At 36.8% G+C, this 26,375-nt stretch overlaps 1 protein-coding gene across 2 annotated transcripts in view; it reads left to right on the top strand.

Moving 5' to 3' along the window:
• LOC139731003 (CD9 antigen-like) overlaps window positions 1-26,375 on the top strand; it is a 172,667-nt gene that overhangs the window by 107,376 nt on the left and 38,916 nt on the right. The window lies entirely within an intron of this gene.

The following is a 26,375-nucleotide window of genomic DNA, read 5'->3' as shown; positions in this document are numbered from 1 at the left end:
GCGCTGCACCACACCATAGACCATTGGTGTATTTGATACCCCCGTGCGTGAATGCGTTCTCTTCCAGTGCCCTCCGTTCCCCCACTGCACGACTGGGCTGAGCTGATTACTGCTATGAGCCCGCTGGAGATAAAAACTTGCGTGCGTCTTGCTTGGTTTTTGAACGTGCATGATACTAACTTGCCTTTGTAAATACATTGTATACCCATCTTTACTGCTTGACATCGGAAAGTATTTACAAGTCAAACGCATCTGTTGTATATAACATGTTAAAAAAGGCAAGACAATTTGGTAATCATGTAGAAATGCACACCATGCACACCTACCATTTCCTTCCTTAATTTGTCGATAAAAACTTCTCGTGGCTATCAGAAATGTCAAGATGAACCATATCTGATGGTTTCATGAAATTTCATAGCCAATTACAGAAGAAAAGTGTGTGTGTGTGTGTTTGAGTAGAGATGACATCTTTCAAGTCAATTTTTTTTTCTTTTTTCCAATGTTGCTTCCTGAGTTCATGTCTTGGGTCAGTGATGATGTTCTTACAATATATATATATATATATATATATTTTTGTACCAGTAGGAAATCGTTGGTTGAGAATGATAGGGGTGTTAAGCTGCCACTAAAGCTACAAGTCCATCTTCATAGACATGTGGATTGAGTGAATGCAGCAACATTAGTAGAGCACATGAGTGAGAGTCTGAGGAAAATTGGATAACCCATTCAAAGGTTGTGAATTTTTGAAGTTTCTACCTAGTCACTGCTGTATGAGAAGACTACTACTGCTTTTGATGTCACTTGTGTACAACAATATAAAGAAAACATAACGAAGATTCAACATATTTTCACTTCTCTTGCATCATAAAAGAACACTTGACTTGCCTCTTTCAAAAGGCAGAGGGAATAACATTACCTCTAACATACATCAGTGACAAGTGGAGGAAATGGGTACTCTTTTCAAAAAATAAATTTTGTGAAATTCTCTTCATATTTTCCTTCTACCGTTGCATGCATGTGACATCATACACTGTAGTAGTCTTCTCATTCAGCAGCGACTGCGCAGATACTTCAAAGATTCATACTTGTGAACGGATTGTCCGATTTTCCCCAAACTTTCATTGATGTGTTCTAATAACATTGCTGCAGTCACTCAATCCACATGTATATGAAGATGAACTTGTCCTTTAAGGTGCCTCTCATTCTCATTCTTCTCATTTCTTCTCTTCTCATTTGAACTGAATTGAATTGAATTCTCAACTGACAAAATATAGTTTCCTCATCTTCAAAATCAGATACACATGCAGTCTTTCATTGACCATCTAGTTACAATGTGCACTACTGAAAACATCACTAGTGACTTGTATACATTTCCCAGAGTATAAAAGATTCAAGCTTTATCTAGCAAATGTCAGAACTAAGAAACTTGTGGGTTTGTTTTTTTCAGTTTTCTTCTCCTTTTACCCAATGCTGCTTTGCTACTTTCTTTTATGATCCTAAAGTTTTCTTCTTTGTCATCATCTTTTTCTGTTCTTTTCTTCTTCTTTTATCCTCTTCTCCCTTGTCTTCTTCTTTTTCACAATCAGTATCATCATCTTTTGGTTAAAGTACTCCTGTCATTGCCCAAATATCAGCACTGCTGAGTGGTGGTGTGTGTACAGTTAATTTGAATAGTGGCATAGTTACTTAGATGCTAAAACAGCATATATGCGGTGCAGGTGGAGAACATTAAGTTTGTGTGATGAATATGCTCTCTACACTCATCATATTCATACATTTCCTACTCTTTACTTGTTGACATACATGTGGATATACTGGTTATTAGTTAAAGACCTTATTTTTTTATGATAGCACTGAACACAAGACAACTGAAGTTGATGTGGTTTGAGCAGTAAAGTCTATGATTCCACGAGACATAATAATCAGCAAATATTGAAGGAAAGTACTTTATTTAAACATAAGTTCTTGAGTGGATATATGATAACAAAACCATTATTCATTGTAGAATCAAGAAAAAAATTAATAAAAAAAATCATAAGTAGCCTAGGAGCACTTAAAAAAGAGGCATGCCTTCAGCTTGTATAAACAGAAAGTTGGCTACCATACTGAAATGATTGTGATTTCTGTTAGTGTTTTGAAGCCAGTAGCAATATTTTGTCTATTTGTTTTTCAAAGCTTGTGAAATGTGTGTTTAGTGTGTAAGCAGTGTAGTTGCAGTTGTATTTCTCCAACAAGGAAACTATTTCTTTTGCTATGAACTTCATGATTACATGTTTTGTGACTCATAATATTCAACATACATGTCCAAGTATAAAGTCAAAGACACTGAAGGACAGAAAACTGATAAATGGTGAGATTTGGTTAAAAATAGGATATATTGATTGGAAAATGTTTGAAAAATTGACATAGCAATATCCGTGCTTTCTTCAGTGAAATCCCAAAGTCTAGCAATGCTTGTACTATGTATTTTTTTACCATGTTACTATTGTTTTTTGACATACTATTGTTATTTAAGTCTTGTGTACATTTCACAGAGCATAAACTTGAGCATACATTTATTATTTTCTCTCTCTCTTCTTCAAACACAACAACAAAAACATTTTCTCACAACTTCTTTTTGCTGGTGGTTTGCTTATAAATTCTTTTTTTTTTCTGTCAGGATATTGTGTTGTATATATATACAGTTGGAAAGTTTGAAATGATTGGGAATCCCAAAAATCTCAAGGTAAGTATCAAAGAATGAAATGAAACCATGCAGGAAATAAATGTCCAGTGGTTTCAGAGATTTCCTGATCATGGATCACATTATGTTATCAAGTACTAGTGTAAAACTGTGGCTCTTCTGCTATAGTGGTTCTATGCAAACAGAAACATATATGCACAAGTTTAAAGGGAAGGTAAACCCAAAGAGCAATGTGGATTGAGTGAAAGCAGCAACATTAGTAGAACACATCAGTGAAAGTTTGAGGAAAATCGGACAATCCGTTCAAAAGTTATGAATATTTTAAGTATCTGCGCAGTCACTGCTGGATGAGAAGACTACTACAGTGTATGATGTCACATGCGTACAACTATATAAGGAAAATAAAAAGAGAATTTCACAAAACTTTACTTTTTGAATAAAGTGCACATTTCTTTGACTTGCTACTGACGTATGTTAAGGGTAATATTATTCCCCCTGCCTTCTGAAAGAGAGAAGTCGAGTGTTCTTTTGTTATGCAAGAAAAATGGAAATATGTTGAATTTTCTTTATTCTTTCTTTATATCGTTGTACTCATGTGACATCACAAGCTTACTTAGTCTTTTCATCCAGCCGTGACTGAGCAGAAACTTCAAAAATTCATAACTTTTGAATGGATTGTCCGATTTTGCTCAAACTCTCACTGATGTGTTCTACTAATATTGCTGCATTCACTCAACCCACATGTCTATAAAGGTGAACTTGTCCTTTAAAGGAATAGAAGGAAATATTATATGTGATGCCAAAATTCTTGCACTAAAATTCTGGCATCATTATTGTATCATTGAAAGAAAAAAGAAAAGTACAGGTCAGATGTTCTGCTGGGATATGTGTTTTCTAAAGAGCATTTTAGTACACATGGTTTAAGATGCAAGATTTTAGTATCTTGTTTTCATTTACCTCACCATATCATGAATGGAAGAAACTGAAATGGAACAGTCATTTGTTTCTTACTATCTACTTTTAACTTTTAGGCCTACTATCTGGAATGAAAAGAACATTATAAGTAGTCCTGAATGAATAGTTTGAGGTTGTCTACGAGGGTTTGTGCATGCCACTTCAACATGCTCATACATTTGTAATTCTTGTGCAATGTCCTCAAAATCCAGCGACATGCTATGCAACACCCTCAAGAATGGCAACATGCTCCAAATAAAAGGTGATTAAACATGTGAAGAACATGAGAAAAACTTGTGACATGTCAAATTGCTTTGAAAATCTGTGTGCATAAAGCAACATAAAGCAGCAGGATGGGAAATAAGTTGCAATATATTGCATGCCACATGCTCGTGATGTGCACTCCACCCATGTACAATTTCCGCAAATTTCTCACATTCAGAGCTTGTGCTCAAATTTCAAGTTATGGGCCACCCTGACAGTTATTGCAGGAATCTTCATCTCATTAATTGAGGTGTACAGAGTGCAACTATAGATGCTATTCTGCACTAAAGATGTTAACACCTTTCTGGTTGTCATCTGACTAATAAAAAGATTCTGTAATTTAGATTATATGAATGATTCCTTTTCTAATACCTCCGTGATGTTCGCAAACAAAAGGCCCCATTTTCTTATCGTAAAGATGTAATTCAAAAGTGTCTAATTACCTCTTTCAGGTAATGGTGGATGTTGATAACACTAGCGTTAAGTCATAAAAACCTGGTTACATGAAGGTCACTGCACTGTCATTGTCTCTGTTTACATTGTGCTGTAATTTCATAATTAGTTGATATCCCATTGAATCCCCATATGGTTTGCGAACAAAGGGTATCAATCTCTAGCATGTTTGGGGGAGAAACATGCAACTTGATTTGGCTGGCTGCACTTTTCACTTCAGGAAATTGCGGATGAGATTGATATGAGTCCTTGAATGATAAACCTCTGGCATGAATTGGATTGTGGCTGAACCAGAAGTATGTGCATTGTTTTTTTCTCTGTCACTCTTCAGCATATAGCAGCACAAAAGCAATCCTGACATCTTGTGAAAATAAATGAATGTGTTTCACAACAAGAGTGCTGAGAAGTACAATCAAAAGGTCACTCGACATTTGAATTATGATGCATATGCTGTGTTTCAATGTGTGTTGCGGTGCGGTGTGTATGAACCCCCACCACTAACCACTCAGATCTTTGAGTACCACCCTAAAGAATTTTATGAGGAATGCCATGTCACTGTAGAATTGGGTCCTTGTAATGTGGGCGTCATAAGGTTGTACAAATGTATATCACAATCTTTCGGTTTTGTTGGCATAATGTGGATACAAATACTGTGTTTGTAATTCAACTGACTGTCTTTCAAATTCAACTACAAATACCCAGGGGCAGTTGGCATTAAGTGTCTGAAACTTCCTCACATTGCCCTAAAAAAAGGGAATACTTTGAAATAACTAAGGTTTCTAAAAGTGATGCATTCTCTCCAAATCATGCAGCAGGGTAGGCATAGAGTCTAGTGACATTCCTTTGAACTGTGGAGTAGGCTGGCAGCAATTATGAGAGAATAATGGGATCAGATTGGGCGGTTTCTGCTGTATGTTTGACTGAAGTTCGTAACCATGGCAATGCAGCCTGTTCTGGGGCAAGATGAGAATGTGTTGACACAAAAGTGTTGGAGATCAAAGCGAGGTCAGACAAAGGTCGTGGGGAAAGTTTACCCGTCAAGGTCGAAGAAATTATAGCCAAAAGGGTGAAAAGCATTGAATTGTTCATGCCTTTTGAAAATTAAAGCCCCAGTGTTTAAGTCTCAGAATCCGCAGCAGGCATTCTGAAAACTTCAGTATAACTTTGTATCGAAAGAAGAAAACATGAAAATATCCACCGGTGATTCAGGAATCATGTTTGCCCCTTGAATTGCATCTAATGCACAAATGTCTTCCAGATTGTTCTTTGGAATCTCCCACTGTCGCAAAGTGATACCTGCATTACAGAAACTTAGGATTTGATTTGCTTTTGTGTTATATATTGGATTGCAGTTATTTGTAAATACTGCAAAGTATCAGACATGTTGAGCTAGTGATAAGCAAAATCTAGACCAACAAGTGTTGTCAAAAACCATTGTCCCAACTTTACCAGATACTCATGTACACACTGTGTAACATAAATGTTATGATGTGAAATATGTTTTTGTGAAGAGTAGATAGTCGATATTTTTAAGGCAATGAGTATAAATTATATAGGGCCTAGTGTAAAATTGTTCAAGATCTTTATGATGCGGGATATAACCATTCCTATAGGCCCTACCTACTGCCATGACCTGATCTTGGTATGTTCATGTTATCATTTTACATGCTGCACTCAATTCTATTATTTTTAAAATGGGTAGACTTCATAAGCATAGATCTGAAATATGTGACCTTCAGGAGGTTACAATTTTCTTGGATGCCTGGCAGGATGTATTGTGATGACAATCTGATGTTCTGTGAGTATCAGATACATATCACATCACCATGGTAACACTGGGCAAGTTTGGATTTCAGGGTAGCTCCATGAAGTGATCTATGGTATCAGGCCCACATGGGCCTACATGGATTTTGAAATATAAAGATTTTATTGATGGCCATTTTGGGGGCCATTTTGGAGGCTGTTTTGAATATCTCAAAATCCTCAAGGATGCAAGAGTTGCATTGACCAGATTTGGATTCAGCACCCTCAAAATTTCATGTTCAGCATTTTCACCATTTATACTAAGGAAATAGTTAAGGTACCCAAATAGGAATTTTGATTTTTGGCAGCCATCACAAATACCACAATCACAAAATCCTATAGGATGCCAGAGTTGCATCATCCAGATTTGGATTCAGCACCTTGAAAAAGGCTTAAACCATCAAAAGACATCAGGCAGACAATGAAGTAATGTTAGGCCCAAATCTGATTTTGACACCCATACTAATAAAACTGCTTATTAATGACATTGATTAAATTTCCTTTGTAGCACCACACTGTATATTAAACAAAATATAATGTAGGTTTTGTATCTTTATACATGTACAATGTAATTAGATCTATCTCCCTAATTACTCTTTAATAATTACTCTCCAAGTACTTGTACTCATATTTTGATGAGCATGTTGTTGATTTGTCATAATGATTTCATAATGTACAAGAGGAAGAAATAAAGCAAAGTGAAACTGAAACACAGCAATTTTCAGTGTCATAATATTTCTCTGTAATAAAAAGCCTACAATTTAGGCCAAGTAAAAAAAGATAGTAGTTTCTCGTCCGGGTTTTTTGAGCAAGGCGATGAGGGAGGTCCTTACTATTTGATATCTTACTATTATTTCGAGGATTGTCAAAATGAAAGTAATATGTGTTTCTCATCCGGTAATTCTGAGAAAGGTAACGAGAGAGGGCTTTACTATTTTCTTATAACCAATTAGTGAAATATCACTCTGGTAGCTGTGTTTAATATGAGAGACCAGGTCCCAAGTGTACAGTATGTCTTGCCTGCACTCTGTGCATTTTCAAACAAATAGATTATGTACCATACTTGAAATGAAACTTCATGCATGCAGAAATACATTTGCTTTTTCTTTCCACTACAGATGTCAAGGGATGAATGACCATCTTAATACTGGTATTATTAGTGTTGTAATGGCATTTCTCAGGGGCGGATCCAGGAATTCTGTAAAGAGGAGGCGCGACTAATATTTCTCCTGGTGCCACTTCCGGGTTTCATTTCATCTTTTTTCTTTTTATTTTCTTTGTTTTTAACGAAAATTAAAGGGGGGCGTGCGCCGGTTGCGCCCCTCTCTGGATCCGCCACTGTTTCTGATACCAGTGTTATACTTGCAATTCTGATGTATTGTGCTACTCAGAAACAGGTATAAAACATGTCTTTCAACAAGGAATGTACGACTGAAATAAATTCTATGATATTCAAAACACTGCTTTATTCATCATTGGTGTTTGTGACTTTTTGTGTCCACACAGCTGATATGTATCTGCATTTCTTCACAGTACAATTATTGTAGCACATTTAACTGGAAACTGTTGTACAATTGCAGATGGATGTCAAAATGATACTGATATGGCATTATAGCATTAAACGTTTAAAGATGTTTCTTCATGTTCTAAAAAGACATTTGAAAATCACTCATCATTTGGATGATGAATGATTGTATACCACACTACAGATGATACGACTCACGGCCGTGTCCGTGAATTTACATCGTAAAGAAAAGTATCCCGCAGAAATACGAGACAAACCAGAATCCGTGGAAAAGTTATTTATTTTGCAGATACACCCATTTGATAATTCTACATTTGCTGGAAAAGCGCATTCACTTTCTCTTCAAAATAGAACAATAAATCGCCGTCAGCGATGCAACGTTACAGAGCAAAGTGTACGGGCTTCTACACCTTGTACACATTCGAATGTGTTCATGCGTGCGTGCAGACAGCTGACGGACATGTCCCGTTGCATAAAACTTTTTAGCAACCTTAGAAAATTCAGGTTGGGATTTGCCCAACCTGAATTTTTTAAGGTTGCTAACCTAAGAATGTAAAATCCGTTGCATAAAAACTCTGGTTGGGAGCTTCCAACCGGAATTTTGTGATTTCAACTGGAAAAAAATCCGGTTGGAGTTTCATGCAACAGGCCCCTCAGGGGATGGTACCGGTGACCGACCCTGGACAGCTACATGCATATGTTAAATACAGACACGCACACTTTGCCAATACGGTGCGGCACGGCCACTGCACCGGCACCGTACCTTCCAACACTGCACACACATGCACATATGTAGTCACAATGACATGAAAATGTATACAAACTCGATGCAATCCTCACAAGCATTTGTACAGTACAATTCATCCGCTTGAAATATGAGAAACGGGGGAAAATACGAACAATGCGCGAAATATGCGTGGAATATCAGCGATTGATCGCAAAAAAAATGTTGCCGCTATCGCGTTCACGACGTACCGAGTGCGCTGTTCATCACAGCTAGCCCAGGCCGGCCGGCGCCGCCCGCGCCCGCGCCCGCGCCCGCGCCCATCCAACTACAGTTCGACTGCTTTGTGGGTCATTCCTTCTTGCCGAGCTCGCAGTGTGAAATGCATGCGTTACGCGTTATACATACACACTACAGAAGCTACAGCTGTACTACAGCTAAGTAGAGGACGCAAGGCGTAATTAGAAATGACATCACGATTGGTAGGTGAATTGTCGATCTTTTTTTCGGCGGCCGAAAAAATAGTAAATATCAAAAAATTTGATGCGGCAACTGAAAATCGAGGCGGGCGGGGAGCGGGCTGGGACGAGAATTATGAATTTCTTGGTATTTTCAGCGCCATTTTGAAAATAGTAAATAGTAAAAAAATCGATGCGGCGGCCAAAATCGATGCGCGCGAGGACGAGAAACTGGTTTCTTTTTTTACTTGGCCTTAAATTGATACAGAATTGTATGTTGAAGGCATCTCAATAGGCAGCACATTTGAAATGACTATATGAAAGCTTTTACAGGTCTGTGTCTGTTGTAACAAGAGTGAGGCATCAAATGTAAAGGAATGAAATGAAGTGATGAAGGAATAATACATTGCATTTTAATCACTTTATTAATTAATTACTACAATAATTATCTTCACAAGTTTGTAATCTCTGAAGTTATAAACTGTGATGACTGAAGTCTACTTTACACTTTTTCTTAAGCCAATTTAAGACGTCCCAAGGATTCTTAGGCTGGGGTAAATGGGAATGCGCGTTATAGGTAAATCAATCAGTCTTCAACAAGTTAAACATTGAATTTTTAAGCAAGAGTCCCACTCAGTGATTAAATCACACAACCAGAAGAAATGCATACATCAAGCAGCGCTAGCAATATACTCCTTGCCCCATTGAGGATGAGTCCCAAGTATACTCAGGCAAGGGTCTATGGGAATTGCTTAGCAAAATCAAACTGTGCTCAATGGGTTAATGTGCGACAATTTATGTGTACAACATGTATGCTAGAGGTTGACCCGGAAGCTAAAGGGAAATAGGGTCCACTAAGAAGTCATGGTAATTTCCTAGTCAGTGTGTTGATTATCATGCCCACGAGATGCTATTTAAACTATAATCAGGGACCCCCTGCGGCTCATGGATAGAGTGTAATTCCTATGATGTCTTGTGGTTCTAATAATCCACTAATTCTTAAGACCATTAGCTATGGGTTGCATCTACACAGGGCTAATCATCAAAGATCTAAAATTTAAGCTAACCTTTTAGTTGTGAATGTCGTGTGAACATTACTATGGTGGCACATATCATTGTCATTAAAAAAAATAGCAACCAACCCAAATTTCCAGGATATTTCAAGTGCTTACTGATGAAGACCTCTCCCTCAAAATCCCCAAAATGATAGAATTTAACAAAAAAACCTGCAAAAAATGACCCTATCGAAAGCAAAACTTGAATTTTTGAAGGTTTTAGAAACAGAGGTGGTTTGAAAAAAAAAAGGAAGTTCAACAGACGAATTCACCTAGCAGTGTTTTCATTGTGATGTGTCAAAGATTATAAATGTGTCCTGCTATAAGAAGTGAAACGGAAATTTACACCTCAGACCAAGATATTGAAAGATGAAATAGAGGAAACTTGAGGAAGTTTTTAATTTCAATGTAAATATTTGATATAGATATTTAATGTATTTTGATAGCTGTGACCTGGGATACAAGTTGTTGTATGTGATTGGTATGATGATCACTAAAATTTTAGCTTATAAGTTGAGTTTTTAAATCATGCTAGTATACATTTTGGGAAAACTGCCAAAAATAATTTGGAAATGATCTTCCATACCATCGTATATGCTGTTTATAATAAATGATGATGATGATGATAATGGTAAAATAATAATAATAATAATAATAATAATGATGATGATGATAATATTAATAATAATAATAATAATAATAATAATTATAATAATAATAATAATAATAATAATAATAATAATAGACCCATAAATGATAACTGTGCTCCAAATACCACGCTCCACGCTAGTGATGAGGACAATGAACAGATGGGGGCAGATACGGAAGCATCACGAATTGAATTCGAACTCTCTGAAGAAAAAACAACAATAAGGTCGAGAATCTTGGAATATATGACAGATTCTCAAAGAAGAAAGCTACCAGCTCTCAATTCAGTAGACAAACGCAAGCTGATGGGACATGTTAGGGACGTTAACGAAGTATTGGACGCCATCGATACCACATGCATAACAGACACAAACGCTCTACTTTATGCTGCAGCCAAAGTTGTAACTGAAGATCTTGGATTTAAAGTTCATTCTAAGCAGAAAGTTAATAAAACTGAACCATGGTGGAAAAGACGGCTGGAGGGACAAATAACGGAGATGAGGGCTGCTATAAGTAAACTGACTGAGAGCGAAAAGAGGCACTGTAAGAAAATCAGAGGACTATCTCAAATTGAGAAAAGGTACAACGTAAAAGAAAAAGGGAGGACTGTCGTCATTGAAGAGCTCAAGCAGCGTGTGACGGCGAAGGCTGCCAAGGTAAAACGATACCAGCAACGTGTAACGCAATTCAGACAGAACAAACTCTTCAAGACGAACCAGAAGAGATTATATGAGGAATTGAGTGGTACTAGAAATCACCAGGAGGAACATCCAGACCCAGTCGAATGTCAACAATTCTGGGGTAAGATTTGGGGTAATCCAGTTGAACACAACAAGGATGCACAATGGCTAAAAGATGTCAAGAGACAGCTCAAGCATGTCGAGAAACAAGAAAACATCTTCATTGATACACAAAAAGTGAAGAGACAACTGAGCAAAATGCCGAACTGGAAAGCAGCAGGACCAGACGCAGTGCATGGATTTTGGATCAAACATTTCACGGCAGTCCATGAGAGAATAGCAAAGCAACTACAGCTTGCTCTAGAGAGCGGGGAGGTTCCCCACTGGATGACCACAGGCAGGACGGTCCTCATCATGAAGGACAAATCCAAAGGTAATGTTGCCTCAAATTACAGACCCATAACTTGTTTAAACATGATATGGAAGTTAATGACTGGCATCATAGCGAATGAGATGTATTGCTTCATTGAAGGGAAGGACTTATTCCCTGTCGAACAAAAAGGTGGGCGGCGAGGGTGCAGAGGAACTAAAGACCAACTACTAATTGACAAAATGGTGATGAGAAATTCCAAGAGAAGGAGGACCAACCTGTGTGTAGCCTGGATCGATTATAAGAAGGCTTATGATATGGTGCCTCATTCGTGGATCGATGAATGCTTGCAAATGTTCGGACTTGCAGATAACATCCGAGCTTTACTGACAAATTCTATGAAGGCATGGTGCACAACCCTCACATCGAATGGCAAAGATCTTGGTCAGGTGAGAATACAACGAGGAATATTCCAAGGGGACTCACTGTCACCTCTCCTCTTCGTTATATCACTCATTCCACTTACAAGCGTTCTGCGAAATGTATCGGCCGGTTATGACCTCGGAGGAAATCATGGCTCCCTCAATCATCTGCTGTTCATGGACGACCTTAAGCTCTTTTGTAAAGACGAGAAGCAGTGCGACAAGCTAGTTCAAACGGTTCGTCTGGTCAGCAAAGACATCGGCATGGACTTCGGCATCAACAAGTGCGCTACCCTGGTTATGAAGAGAGGGAGACGAGTGAAGAGTGCAGGAATACCACTTCCTGATGGAAGAATACTACAGAGTTTGGAGGAAGGAGAGAATTACAAATACCTCGGAGTGTTGGAATCTGATGAAGTCTCGAACAATGCTATCAAAGTGTCTGTGACGAAGGAGTACTTCTCACGTGTAAAAAGTGTACTAAAATCACACTTAAATGGCGGACACGTGATCACAGCTCTAAACACCTGGGCGGTAGCAGTTTTGAGATACACAGGAGGAGTGGTCGAATGGACGAAGGCGGAACTGGCTGGTATGGATCGGAAGACAAGAAAGATGCTCTCGATCTACAAAACCCACCAAATGAGTGCTGATGTCGACAGGTTGTACCTGCCAAGGAAAGAAGGAGGCCGAGGGCTCGTGAGTGCGTCAGATTGCGTTGAAATGGAGCAAATCAGCCTCAACAATTACATAAACAACAGTGAGGAAAAACTCCTTCGAGCCGTTCTGGTTGAAAGTGGAAATAATGTAAACGCCATTGATCCACTTACTTTCAAAAGCCAGAAACGAACAGAAAGATCTGCAAAGTGGAGAGAAAAGCAGCTGCACGGGCAGTTTTGCAGAGAGACGGAGAACATCAGCAGTAATGACACATGGTTATGGCTGAAGAAAGGAGAACTGAAGAAGGAGACAGAAGGACTGATCATCGCTGCCCAAGAGCAAGCACTGTCAACCAATGCTCTGAAAGCCAAGATACAGAAGAGAGATGTGGATGCCACATGCAGGATATGCCGAGAAAGAGACGAGACAGTGCAACATATCGTATGTGGCTGTAGTAAATTGGCGCAAAGGGAGTACAAAAGACGACATGACAAACTGGCACAAGTCCTTCACTGGGAGCTTTGCAGAAAACATGAAATACCATGTGAGAGCAAATGGTATATGCACGAACCACAGAAAGTTTCTGAAAATGATCAAGTTAAAATCCTGTGGGATTTCGATGTTCAAACTGACAATGTCATCCAGCACAGGCGTCCGGATATCATCGTCGTAGAAAAGGCTCGACAGATGTGCACAATCGTCGATGTCGCGGTACCGGGAGACAGCAGAGTAGCCGAGAAGGAGAAGGAAAAGATAGAGAAGTACCAAGACCTTGCCAGAGAGCTTCGCCGCCTGTGGAATATGAGAACGAAGGTGATCCCTATTGTCGTTGGAGCACTCGGAACAACGCCAAAGCAGCTGCGACGGCACTTGGACGATGTTGGTGTGCCAAATCGAGTGCAAACGCTCCAAAAAGCAGCATTGCTGGGGACGGCACGAATCCTGAGAAAAGTACTGGAAGTCTAAGGTTCCAGGATGGAACTTGACGTGATATTAATCTCCAAGAGATATCTTGTGAAGATAGAGATAGTAATAATAATAATAATAATAATAATAATAATAATGATAATAATGATAATAATGATAATAATGATAATGATGATGATAATAATAATAATGATAATGATAATAATGATAATGATATCATTATTATTATAATAGTTCTTCTTCTTCTTCTTCTTCTTCTTCTTCTTCTTCTTCTTATTATTATTATTATTATTATTATTATTATTAGTAGTAGTAGTAGTAGTAGTAGTAGTAGTAGTGGTAACATTCCTGTCATTCTGACTACTGGTACTAATGTTGTCATCATCATCAATATTACTATGAGTTTTAGTTGTAATAGTTTATGCGGTACCATCATAAGAAAAATAAAGAGAAACAGTGTCTTGCTTTAAGTAGTGTATAAAGAAGAATGCCAATAAAGATGCTATTAGTGCTTGAGTAGTAAAAAAAAAAAGAAAGATAGGTGCCTGTGATCACTTTACTCTGTTATATAGAGCTGCTTTTGTGCCTTGAACTCATTGCCACCATTACTCTTTGCATTAAAAAACAGGTGAAACATAGCCAGGAGGGGTCTTATTGCTAACTCTCTCTAGACTAGATTTCCAGCTTAATCAAATAGGAGATTTTTTGTTGTTGAGTATTTATTAGCTCCCCTTCCAGGAAGAGAGTAAAAAGTTTCATGACCTGCTAACTTTGACGGATTTTGTAGTGAATCCTGAAAAAACAGAAAGAGGTGGGTTCTTTTTTTCCCTCACATTCTGATTATGTTGATTGTTGAATTCACTGTTTGTGTTACACAATTCGACTTTGATACACAGGTATAAAACAACACTAGCGGCTTTACATCCAGGAAGTGCGTCATACAACCTGCTTGGAGAATTGATACCGGACCATTGGACACTATGTTCTGTGTTATCAAGGGATAGGTCGCTGTTTTGGAAAGTCATTTCCATCCATCCATTGTGTGGGCTGGTGAATAGTGCCATAGATGGACTAGTTTTATTAGACTAGAAAACATTGCAGAACACTTATTGCAGTATAGGCCTATTCAATTGTTTCAGTGTTTAATTTCAGTGTGTCTCATTTCTCCACCTGTATATTAAATGATGAAGTCATTTTGACAAATCAACAATGAATGCTAATATCAAAATACATAAGAGTACTGAAAATGCTTACCCATAGTTTAACTACTCTCTAAAAAAAGAAGAGTGAAAATGTTCACTCTTGAAGGAGTGAATAACAGAAAAGAGTGAGTTTTGAGCGAAATTGGATTGAATTTTTAGTGAAAATGTTCATTTTCACTAATTTTGGAGTGACCTCAGGGATCACTCAAAGATTTTGGAGTGATCCAATTTCACTCAAAACCCACTCTTTTCTGTTATTCACTCCTTCAAGAGTGAACATTTTCACTCTTCTTTTTTTTTAAAGAATATGTAAACCCTGTACTTGAAAAAGGGGAGTTTGCATTGTGGACTTATGTCATGAATCATATAGGCCTACTGTAATGGTTCCCATCCAAGATACCATACAATAGCCATTCACTGGTAGACCCACCTTTCAAGTTCTCTTGTTTACTGATGGAAATAGTATCAAAGTTCAATAGTCAAACTCCATCTTGGCATCATTGTTTTTACTACTTCTCAGGGGGACGAGTCAGCTTGTAATCTGATTTTATGATTTTATATGATAAGATTGTGCAGGGATGGGGGGGGGGGGGTCTTTTTTTTCCTTTTTTTTTGGAGATTGGATTGCAAACTAATCAAAAACAGCCAGTGCACAGGTCATATTTCTAGGTTAACTGTTGCATGTGATACAAAAATCTGTTGGTTTCTGACTTCCCAGGAAATATTGCAAGCTGGACATATAAACATTTTTGAACTTGTTACTAATACAGTATACTGGCAAGGAAAAGTCTAAATAATTTGATGGATTATGATTGTTGTGTGAGATATTTCATGTAATAGCCTATACATTATGGCTTTAAAGGACAAGTTCATCTTCATAGACATGTGGGTTGAGTGAATGCAGCAATATTAGTAGAACACATCAGTGAGAGTTTGAGCAAAATCGGACAATCCGTTCAAAAGTTATGAATTTCTGAAGTTTCTGCTCAGTCATGGCTGGATGAAAAGACTACTATAGCTTGTGATGTTACATGAGTACAACGATATAAAGAAAGAATAAAGAAAATTCAACATATTTCTATTTTTCTCGCATAACAAAAGAACACTCGACTTCTCTCTTTCAGAAGGGAGGGGGAATAATATTACCCTTAACATACGTCAGTAGCAAGTCGAAGAAATGTGCACTTTCTTCAAAAAGTACAGTTTTGTGAAATTCTCTTTTTATTTTCCTTATATAGTTGTACGCATGTGACATTATACACTGTAGTAGTCTTCTCTTCCAGCAGTGACTGCGCAGATACTTAAAATATTCGTAACTTTTGAACGGATTGTCCAATTTTCCTCAAACTTTCACTGATGTGTTCTACTGATAATTGTTGCATTCTCTCAATCCTTATGTATATGAAGGTGAACTTGTCCTTTAAGAAGATCTGCAAACCCAGCCTATCCTATGATAGAAAGTGTATTGGTTTTGATGATGAATTTTGCATCATTTGATTCATTTGGCTTAGTAAGTTCTTCCTTATAGCTCTACTTCTTTTCCCCCTTTTATTGATCCATTTGCTCAGTAGGCATCACATGAAAGAAAAAAAAAGTAGGAATCAATGGAGAGCCTTTATCAGAGACTAATCCAGGGGTCATTGGGGTCATGTCACCTTGGCATTCCAGTCTGACAGCCCTCAGACATGTCAACATTAACCTTATAATCAGGTTTTAGGAGGAGAGGTAGAGCTGCCCTCCCTGGGGTAAGGGGGAAGGAGGAGGAGGAGGAGATAGAAAGAAGAGGGGTTAAAGCAGAAGAGGTGCAGAGACCAAAAAATGGTAGGGGGGTTAGGTAAGGAGACAGGGCAGAAAGAAGGTAAGAATGAAGGGTGGGGCCAGAAAAAAGGGGGATGTGGGTTAGAAATGGGAGCATGGTTGGGGGGGGGGGGGGGGGGGCATGGGGGTCAGAGAAGGGAATGCTAGTTTAAAGGGGGGGGGGAGGGTTGGGGATGGATTTATGCAGACACACCTTTGATGGGGTCAATCAGGAGGCATGTTATCAGCAAAGTGAAAGTGATATGATTCCATTCCCCATACATCATGAAGCACTTGTAAGATTAGACTCATGGTTCCTTAACCACTCCTTTATAATTTTTTTTTTTGTATGAACTTGATAAAACTCTGACTGTTTTATCTCTTTTATATTACTCTTGAATAAAGATGTCTTGAACATAAAGTGGATTTTCACTTTGGTGATGACAGCATTACCAAGCAAACACCATTTTTTTTTTTTTTTTTGCATTCTGTTATTAACTTCAGTCAGAATCAAAGACCGGGTCCCCATTTCATAAAAAAATTGATATGATAGCAACTCTTGCTGGAATGGCAATTGTCATTGAAATGACAAGAATCCAGCTTCCTGATTGGCTGTTGCTATAGGAAGTTTCCATTCCAGCAAGAGTTACTATCCTAACATCTTTCATGAACTTTTAGAGTCCAGATCTTCCATATCGATTGATGTAGGCCTAAGGATTTGCTGTACACATTGTGTATTTTACAGTGTCTATAAAGTTTTCTTAAATTTTGTGAGTGAAATTGTTTTCTTGAAATCAACTGCTCACAAGAACATTGCTTTGTATAACACAAATGCATTTGTGAAGGCTCCATAGTTTCCATGGTGGGAAAATGCTAACTTTTCTCCTGAAAGAGAAATGATAGGGCCCTACTTTTTTCTTGTTCCATATACTGTGATTCTAAATCACAAATTCAACCATTTGTTTTGCAAGTCCCAATTCGTGAGATGTCATACTCATGAAATGTATAGGCCCTATGGCATATACAGGCTGTATGCAGTACTTACCTCACAGAGAGGCTTTGTTTGAATGGCATGCATGAAATTAATACAACGATTGGGGAAAGGTTTGGACATTTGAGATGAGTATAAAGAGAATTAGGTGGTTTCAATGTCACCGAGACTTCTAACTTGACATCTCATGGGAGACTCTGAATACCTGTATCCGCCATGTTCGTGTCAAGTTGCATGCATAGATGTTCTCATCAACTCCACACCTGAATGGTGATTTCTCATGAAGTTGCATGATAGAACAAAATTTCTGTGTCTCTTGCGATTAATAATGATATGATTTCTGTGATTTTTGGGGTGAAAAATAGAAATATTGTACCCAGAGAAATGTGATATCACTGAGATTTCACTCACTGTAAGGAATTCTTTTTTTTTTTGTCAAGTGAAGTCACCATTACTGGAAGAAAAGGTTTTCTCTGAATTTTCTCTTTTCAATTCTTGTGTGCATTAAATGGCGAGTTTTTTAATATCTCTGTGATTTTGTTCTGAGTTTCTGGCTCTCTTTTGACTGTCCATTCCTGCTTCTATAATGTGATATTTCCATACCATCTGTAAAATTTGTTAAGTTTTTTATTCATTGTGCTTGAATTCACTGTATATTTGCTGTGATTTTGTGTGTGTGAATCAATCTCATGATATTTTGCGAAATAAGTTCATAATGTTTTCCTTCTCCTTTCTTTTATTCCCCCACCATACAAACCCGCTTCATCCACCATATTGTCATCGACATTGACATCTGAACTGCACCATCCACAAAACAGGTAAGTGAGCATGTTTACAGTGTTATAGCACTTTTTAAACATACATAACGCACTGCAGCTTGTATCTACTTTAGCCCTACAGCGTGTTGAACACCATTTGGTAGGCATGCTGAGGTCCTTTCTTTGCCAATTACCCAGATGTCTGTAAACTAGATCCACAGCTTGACACTAACCTTTTTGATTGGTGGCCTGCTTGGGCCACTAAAATCTTCAAATCTGAAATTTTTGGTAGCCTGAAAAAGATACAGTCTGACCTCTTATATCCAGCCATGTCAGGACCAGCACCCATCCAGATAAGCCATTTTGCTGGATATGGGAGAAGCAATGTTTAGGCCTATGTACATGTGAGTACAAGTAAGCTCCTGACCCTGTGGTAGCTACGCAGTGTACACTGCAACAGTTGTGTACTTTATGCTCGCCTACTTGATAAAATCTTTTGTCATGAAATTGAACAATGTCATAGTAATAATCATAACATGTTTCAGTAGGGAATATTGTAGGTAAATTGTGTGAGTTTTGTTATAGATTTAATTAGACCCTGTGTTTTAAATCACCTTATTATACCCCACCCACATAGTGTGTATCATGGGGGCATATAGGAATCACTCTCTTTTCTTTTCATTTTGTCTTCACTGCGTGGAGACGTCTTGGTAATAGAGAAGTCCAGATAAGGTGGTGCAGGATAATTGAGGTCAGACTGTAGGCCTACATATTGGCTCAAAATAACATTGAAAGTAACAATCTAAATCGGGCCACTAAAACATAGATTTGGATGCCTTATACCAATTTATAGTGGCCCCGGGCCACCAGGCCATTGCTAATGTGGAGCCCTGTACAATCAGTAAAAGATAATAATGTACCGGTATACAGGGCCTGCTATGCGAATGGGGGATGTACAAGGAAATAATTGTGCAGGTGTTGTTCTATATGGTGCAACTACCGTAAGCTGCATGTATAGTATACGTACCAGCAACATTTTATTTTACCTTATAAGGTGTATTTAATAGCAAGAGGTCTTTGAACAGGGAATAAAAGTAATCATCAAACTTAATACCTTCTTGAGTATCTCTCTCTGAGGCCATTGAGGTAAGGCTTTTACATTATTAAGGCATTGACTGTAGGAACTGATGGGGCCCTGTTACAAAGTATTCAGGGTTTTTAGTCTGGTTGCCAATGGATTAAATTAAAGTAAAGGGCTTCTCTGTACTGGGTCTGTTTGTGTATATCTTCTGTGCTATATATATTTATTTACTGTAGGCCTATATGCTTATATTTTATGGGAATGATATTCAAGAAAAGAGACTTTTAAGTCCAAATTGCAAGTGGTAAAAATCTATTGAAGAAGTTACAGAAAGAGATAGGGCCTATATGATTCAAGATTCAAAACTCAAGCTTCTTTATTGTCTGATAATTGTATATACAGACAATCAATCCATTGTACAAATGAAAAATACCAGTCACTAATACATAAATTAGTAATATGAAAATACATGTGAAATGGAAATGGAAGTGAATTCTCATTTAGGGAAGAAATGCACAGAGTTTATATTACAGGAGGCAATACTGGCATAATACTCCTTTTGCACATGTCAGTTGACATGTAAATGTTATGGAATATGAAAAACTGAGTAAAATCTATGGTGTAAACAGTTTTTGTCAATGCACATTTTTTTTTTTTGCATTATAGGCCTATGCACAGTATAAGATATAATAATAATAATAATAATAATAATAATAATAATAATAATAATAATAATAATAATAATAATAATAATGATAATAGTAATAGTAATAATAATAATAATAATAATAATTATTATTATTATTATTATTATCATTATAATTATTATTATCATTATCATTATTATTATTTAAGAAAAACCCAAACTTCCCTTTAAAAAGAAGCAGTGAAAGGAATTAATCTTGAACGAGGAGCAAAGTTTCCCTTTAAGAGCACACTTGTTCTGGCGGCTTCACTCACTAATTTTTCCCAGAGTAGCAATCTGGCTGCTACTTTCGTTGAGATCTATAATTTCTAAAGCTGAAACCTTCAACAGCTGTCACATGGTACACTGGCCCAAGCTGCATTCACACACATCCAAAATTAAAGGCATCATTTACCATTTGCAGATGAAACAATACCCCAGCTTTAGTGCTTCAAAATAGTTCTATGATGTGAGTTAGGGATAGAAACAACCAATGTAGAAATGTTGATCAGTGTAATCCATGTTAAGTATTGTTAGATATACAAAATGTAAACAATAGTTATGATAAAAGTGTTTCTAGAATGAACCATGTACAGACACAACTACAGTTATGGTTTATTGAAGAAAGTAGTCCTTATATTTTGAGCTTTATTGCAAAATCTTATATGGTAGGATGTTTTGTGATACAACTAACCTAAACATATGTATCACATGCAATAACTCGAAAGATTTTTTAAATCATTGCTCCCAATGGTAAACAATACCTTTAATGGTTTTTGAAAAGCGATTTTTACAACATGATGCAAAAATCATTAATTTGTGTGCATGCGTTCCCCCCCCCCCCAAAAAAAAGGGGGTAGGCCTAAACTCTTGCCATTGGCAGTGTGATGCAAAAATCAGTCCTGTTGATTTTTTTAATTACTTTTGCAATAATTTGCCCTGTGTGTGAATGGCACACGGAGACTTGCTTGATTTTTAATATCCCATAATGCCACTCATCACAGAAGATGATGTTGAAGAAGTGGTATCTGTAAATAACGAGGATTTATTCAAAGCTTCATAGGAATCTGTGTACATGCTGTCTATTATAAGCCACAGTCACACTACATGAAACTACATAAAACAAGCGTGATAGTTTCACTGCTCATTATTTTTCCCCACTTAGTGTGGGCAGCCTGACCACAAACATTTCGAGTTGTTACTAGTGAAACTTTGCACATGCAATTTGAAAGTTTATCACTTCGCCTGAAACTACGCATAGTTTTGTGCAGTGTGGTCACGCACATGCACTTCTGAAACTTTGAGAAGGTCATGCACTTCCGTAACTTTTAGAAGTTCATCCCACGATTAGCTCCATTTCATGTTGTTTACGTACTTACAAACTGTAATGTGCTCGCTGTTGCCCACTTGTATTTTTTATGTCAACATAACATCATTACAGTTTTACCTAATCACAATAAAAATGATTTATGTAAATAATTTAGCCATTTATCAATTTTTACCATATATTAGTTATTACCATATATTAGTCAGAATAATTATTTCACTTGTTTAATTGTTGAATAGATATTTTAGAAAGGGCTAGGGGATGAGTGACTTAATGCTTTAAGATCATACTATGAGCATGTTCGACAGGAACAATTGCATTTGTTACAAACAGATTAATATATTCGAAATGATTTACTGATCTATTACTGTGTGAGAGATTATTTGCACAAAGCTGCATGGAATTTGAGAAACTTTATATATCATGGATCTTCTCAGTTAAAAAACAGTAGAAGGACAGAAAACAGAGAAAGTGAAAGAGTGACGTTCATGCCTTTATTTGATTACTGATACCAAAAAAAAAAGAAACTTTGAGTGAATATTTCATGTGTTGCACAAACTGCTACCAGCACTCACTGAAAAAGAAGGAAAAATGAGAAAAAGGAGGAAGAATTACATTTTTACATATAATTCTTTGGGGTATGAATTAAACCAAGGGCAAACAATACACTAAACATCAAGCTTGTTAAGGCTAAATTATTTTTTGCTTACCAGCAATTTTCATTTATTAGAGTCTTAACAGATTTACAGCATAAAAAAATCATAAAAATAGATCAATAAGGATTTGTTGGCTGTGATTGTCCTTGCAATGTGTATGTCTCATAAATCTTCTTTTCAACAGATCGTAGAGGTCATTGCAATACGATCCCAGATTAGAGAGGCTATGATTTAATCTCCTGTTACCACTCCTGCTCTCCTCCGAGTTAGGTCCAAAGTGCCAAGGTCAGAGGTCAATGATAGGCATGGTTTATGGCTTCTTAAAGGGATGGTACAGTTTTATTTCAGATGGGGCTTGAGGTTTTCAACTTTTTTTTCATGATTTTTTTTGAGCAAATGAGAAACCTCCTATGAAATATAAAAAGACACATCATTTTAAGAGGAATTTAAAGTTTATTTGATGAAAATTGGTTTTGAATTGGCTGATATATCCAAAACAAAGCGATCCTAATAAAATGTAGGACTCACCTTTCATTAGGATCACTTTGTTTTTATTTTGTCGTGGGATATCTCAGCCATCTCAAAAAAAAATTTCATCAAATAAACTTTCATGATTAAAAACAAAAATGAGAGTTAATAGACATGTGAATGAAACTTTTTCCTGGTTAATTTGTTCGACTTTGCTCCTGTTATTACCATCAACATAAACCCATAGGGGAGCTTGCCTTTAAAAAGTTTGCTCCCCTACCCACCCTCCCCCCCCCCCCCCCCCCCCAAAAAAAAAAGAAAATAAAAAACCCAGCAGGTCAAGGGGAAAACCTGTTGAATGTATCTCATGTGAACTGTTCCCTCATGAGTCATTGGTAGTGCAACTTCTATTGGCAGAAAAAGATGAATATGTAGGATTGACATGAATACCCTCTTCTGAACAAAGAGTGCCAGAAGAGATGCACTGCATTATATGTAGGCCTGTAAAGTTTGGATGCAAGGACAGATAAATGCCAGTTTCTTTTCTTTCTTTTTTTGTAAAGCAAGGTCACTATCTTATAGAGAAATATAGAATATTTTCAAAGAGACTTCATTCATAATGTACCAAAATATTTTTGAAGATATGATTGAAATTATCACTTAGTATGTTTTAATTGATTTTTGTGTTTTTCTGCATACTACATCTGAAATATCTCAATCTGATGAAAATGAATACTGTAAAATGAGAAATGTTCGCATGCATTTTAATTTCGCGGGCGTGAAGATTCGCGAAATTAATACGTACGCGAAAGTTCTTTTGTACACTATATGCACTGAATGCCAGTGGCAGTTCGCGAAAATTTCATGCCGCAAAAAAAGGCCATCGGCTCCAATTCACGAAAAATTCATGCCGCGAATATATCATGTTTTACAGTATACTGTTTTTGCATTAAACGTCTGTATTACACCAAAATATTGTGGGGCTTTAAAGGTAGCTGGCTTGGTGCTCAGCTGGGGTGCTATCCAATTTCTGTGAAATCCAATCTGTCTTTGAATGTGCCATTAGCAAACAGCAGGCCCCTCTGCCATAAACAGAAAAAGAAAAATATCTTATGTTTATCGGAGGACTCTAAGGATGGCTAATGTCAAGAAATAAACAGCCAATATTAATATTTTGCATGTCTTTATACATCTGTAAGATAGAGAAGGAAACTGAATCAGTTTACCAATGCAAAGAGTATAAGTGACACATTGCATTTGCTTCATAGTTTTTAATGCTCAACAACTCAAGTGCCTACCATTCATGCAATCTGTATTTTGCTTGTTTGTACAACTGTTTTCTTCCCTTTGTCAACCTGCTTCATGAAAACCATTATTCTTGTGAGTGGACGCAAAAAAAAAAAAATTAACTTGTGCAGTACGCATTGCAATGCAAAAATCAATCCTGCTTGATTTCGTTGAAACTAGATAATTTGCCATGCTTGGCATATTTGAATGGCACTCACAGATTCCATCATTTTTTTTTTTTTTTTTCGATGCAACCCACCACACAGGGTATGGTGCCCAGGGCAATGCTCCGGTCATCGTTCAGTTCAGTTCAGTTCAAATTTATTCCTTGTTTTTCACAATGAAATAATATATTTATAACATAAATCTCACTTTCTTCAGTGACAAAAATGATGCATGTAAATTTATACAAAGAATTAAAGGGACGTTCCAGACGATTTTCATAATTTTACATCATTTAGTACATAAATCAGCAACTTCATGTATAGATTTGTGGAATTTATTGTGGTTCTTGAGCAGAGAAACAATACTTTGAAAAACCTTAAACAAATTACACTGAACAAGGATGATGACATAGAGGCTCACATATTTCAAAAACGTAGCAGCGTAATTCCATTACAATACCACTTGCTTGCGAGTTCACCTGTGTATAATCTATGCATGCCTTCTTCTTTTGTTCTGCTTCCTTGAGCCCTAACTCATACATTCTTATGGTAACTCTGCCATGTCATCATCCTTGTTCATTGCAATTTGTTCTAAATTTTGAAAATATTCTTATTCTTCATCCTAATTATCATAAATTCTGAAACTCTGTCCTCAGTATGATTATTTCATAGTTGTTTAAATATAAAAATCTGAAAATCATCCAGAGGTCTCCTTTAAAAACTTACAGTAAGGATACAATACAATGGTTGGTTAAGTAACGAAAGTGAAAGGCGTAGGTCCTACTGTTCAGGCATACTGTAAAACCAGAAATGTGCAGTTTAATCTCGCATATTTCGTGAGAGCCAAGATTCACAAAATTTCTTGTCTACAGTGTATGCATTGAATATCAGTGACAATTCACAAAAATTTCATGCCACAAAAAAGACTGTTGACTGCAATTCAAGAACAAATTTCTGTACATAGATGTTTAATAGTCTTTTAAAATTTGAACTTGCTTTGGAATCATATTGATACATTCTTTTCATTTCATCTCTTTATCTGACTACTCAAAGCAAATTTAAGTTTTGTTTAATGTTTGTGAAAATAAAAGCTGCACAAAATATTCAGCATCATTTGCAGTATTCATTTGTAGTTCATTTCGTTCAGTTTGTATGTGGCATTAAATACCTAGCACCAATGATAAACATTTTTTTTTTTTGTAGGTGCTACATTGCCTATGATAACATATAGTGAAGGGTTACACTACCTTACTTTTTAAAACCCGTTGAGGACGGACTGATTTTGCTACAACACGCATTTCCCATAGAAACCTGCTTGAGTATGCTCGGGACTTGTCCTCAACGGGTTAATGTAACCTGACATGATTCATGTGATGATATTTTTCGATTTGTTAAACAAAGACAGCATGAATTTCAGACAGGGGAGGAAGGAGGAAGTATGTAGAACAATACCATAACCTCAAGCACTTGACATCCGCTGTACCTGCTTAAGTGTAGTTTGTCAGACAGGCTTAGTAGGTTGTGCTATTTTATACCTGTTTTTTCCCTTCATATCCTTGATGGACTTTAAATATTGCAGAGTTTGTGAAGTATTTACACACAAATTTGATGACTAGAGAGAGAGAGAGAAAACCCCAATATGAAATACTGTTCTCATTATGCAAGGGTTTGTCTGTTTGTTTTCATTTTGCTGCATTTTGTTCCCTTTGTACATTGTAACTTTTGCAAGACTTTTGCAAGTAAGATTAACCCACAAAAAAAGGAAAAAGAATAACATCATGTAGATTTATTGAAACAATATCCTCCTATAGAATGAGAACAAGAGAGAATTCCCAAAGTAAGGTAACGTATTTCAGAAGGCAAATACTGAACACAGACTAGTCTCTTGTAAACCTACCTGGATACAGATGGTACTCATTTTTTTTTTACTCACTACTTTTTTGTCTCAACCATTTCACCATGCAAATAGCTGAGGGGATGTGTTGCCTAATAACAATCTGGTTTGTATGTGAAAATATGAAGTATATGTTTTTCTCTATTATTAACAACTTGGCCTACATGTACAAACCTTTTCCACTTTGAAAAATCATTTGCTATATGAAAATGAAATGATTTATGTGTTGGCCAGAAGAAGACTTGGTATAAAAAAAAACGTAAAAGTATGTAAAATCAGGATGTTGCTACTGCTGTTATTGCCATTTGATGGAAGATTAGGTAACTTAAAAATTACATAACTTATTCATTCTATTCCGCTTTTGTTAAAACCTGAACCATTCTGTGTGTCTGATCCTATCTGTTTAGAATTATTGTTATTATTATTATTATATTTTAGA

The sequence above is a fragment of the Diadema antillarum genome, unplaced genomic scaffold (genome assembly GCF_040938485.1).
Source record: "Diadema antillarum isolate AM-2024a unplaced genomic scaffold, OU_Dant_1.0 seq00000348_RagTag, whole genome shotgun sequence".
In the NCBI taxonomy this organism is placed as follows: Eukaryota; Metazoa; Echinodermata; class Echinoidea; order Diadematoida; family Diadematidae; genus Diadema; species Diadema antillarum.
Note: the sequence above shows the minus strand (reverse complement) of the source record. Positions and strands in the feature narration are given on the sequence as shown.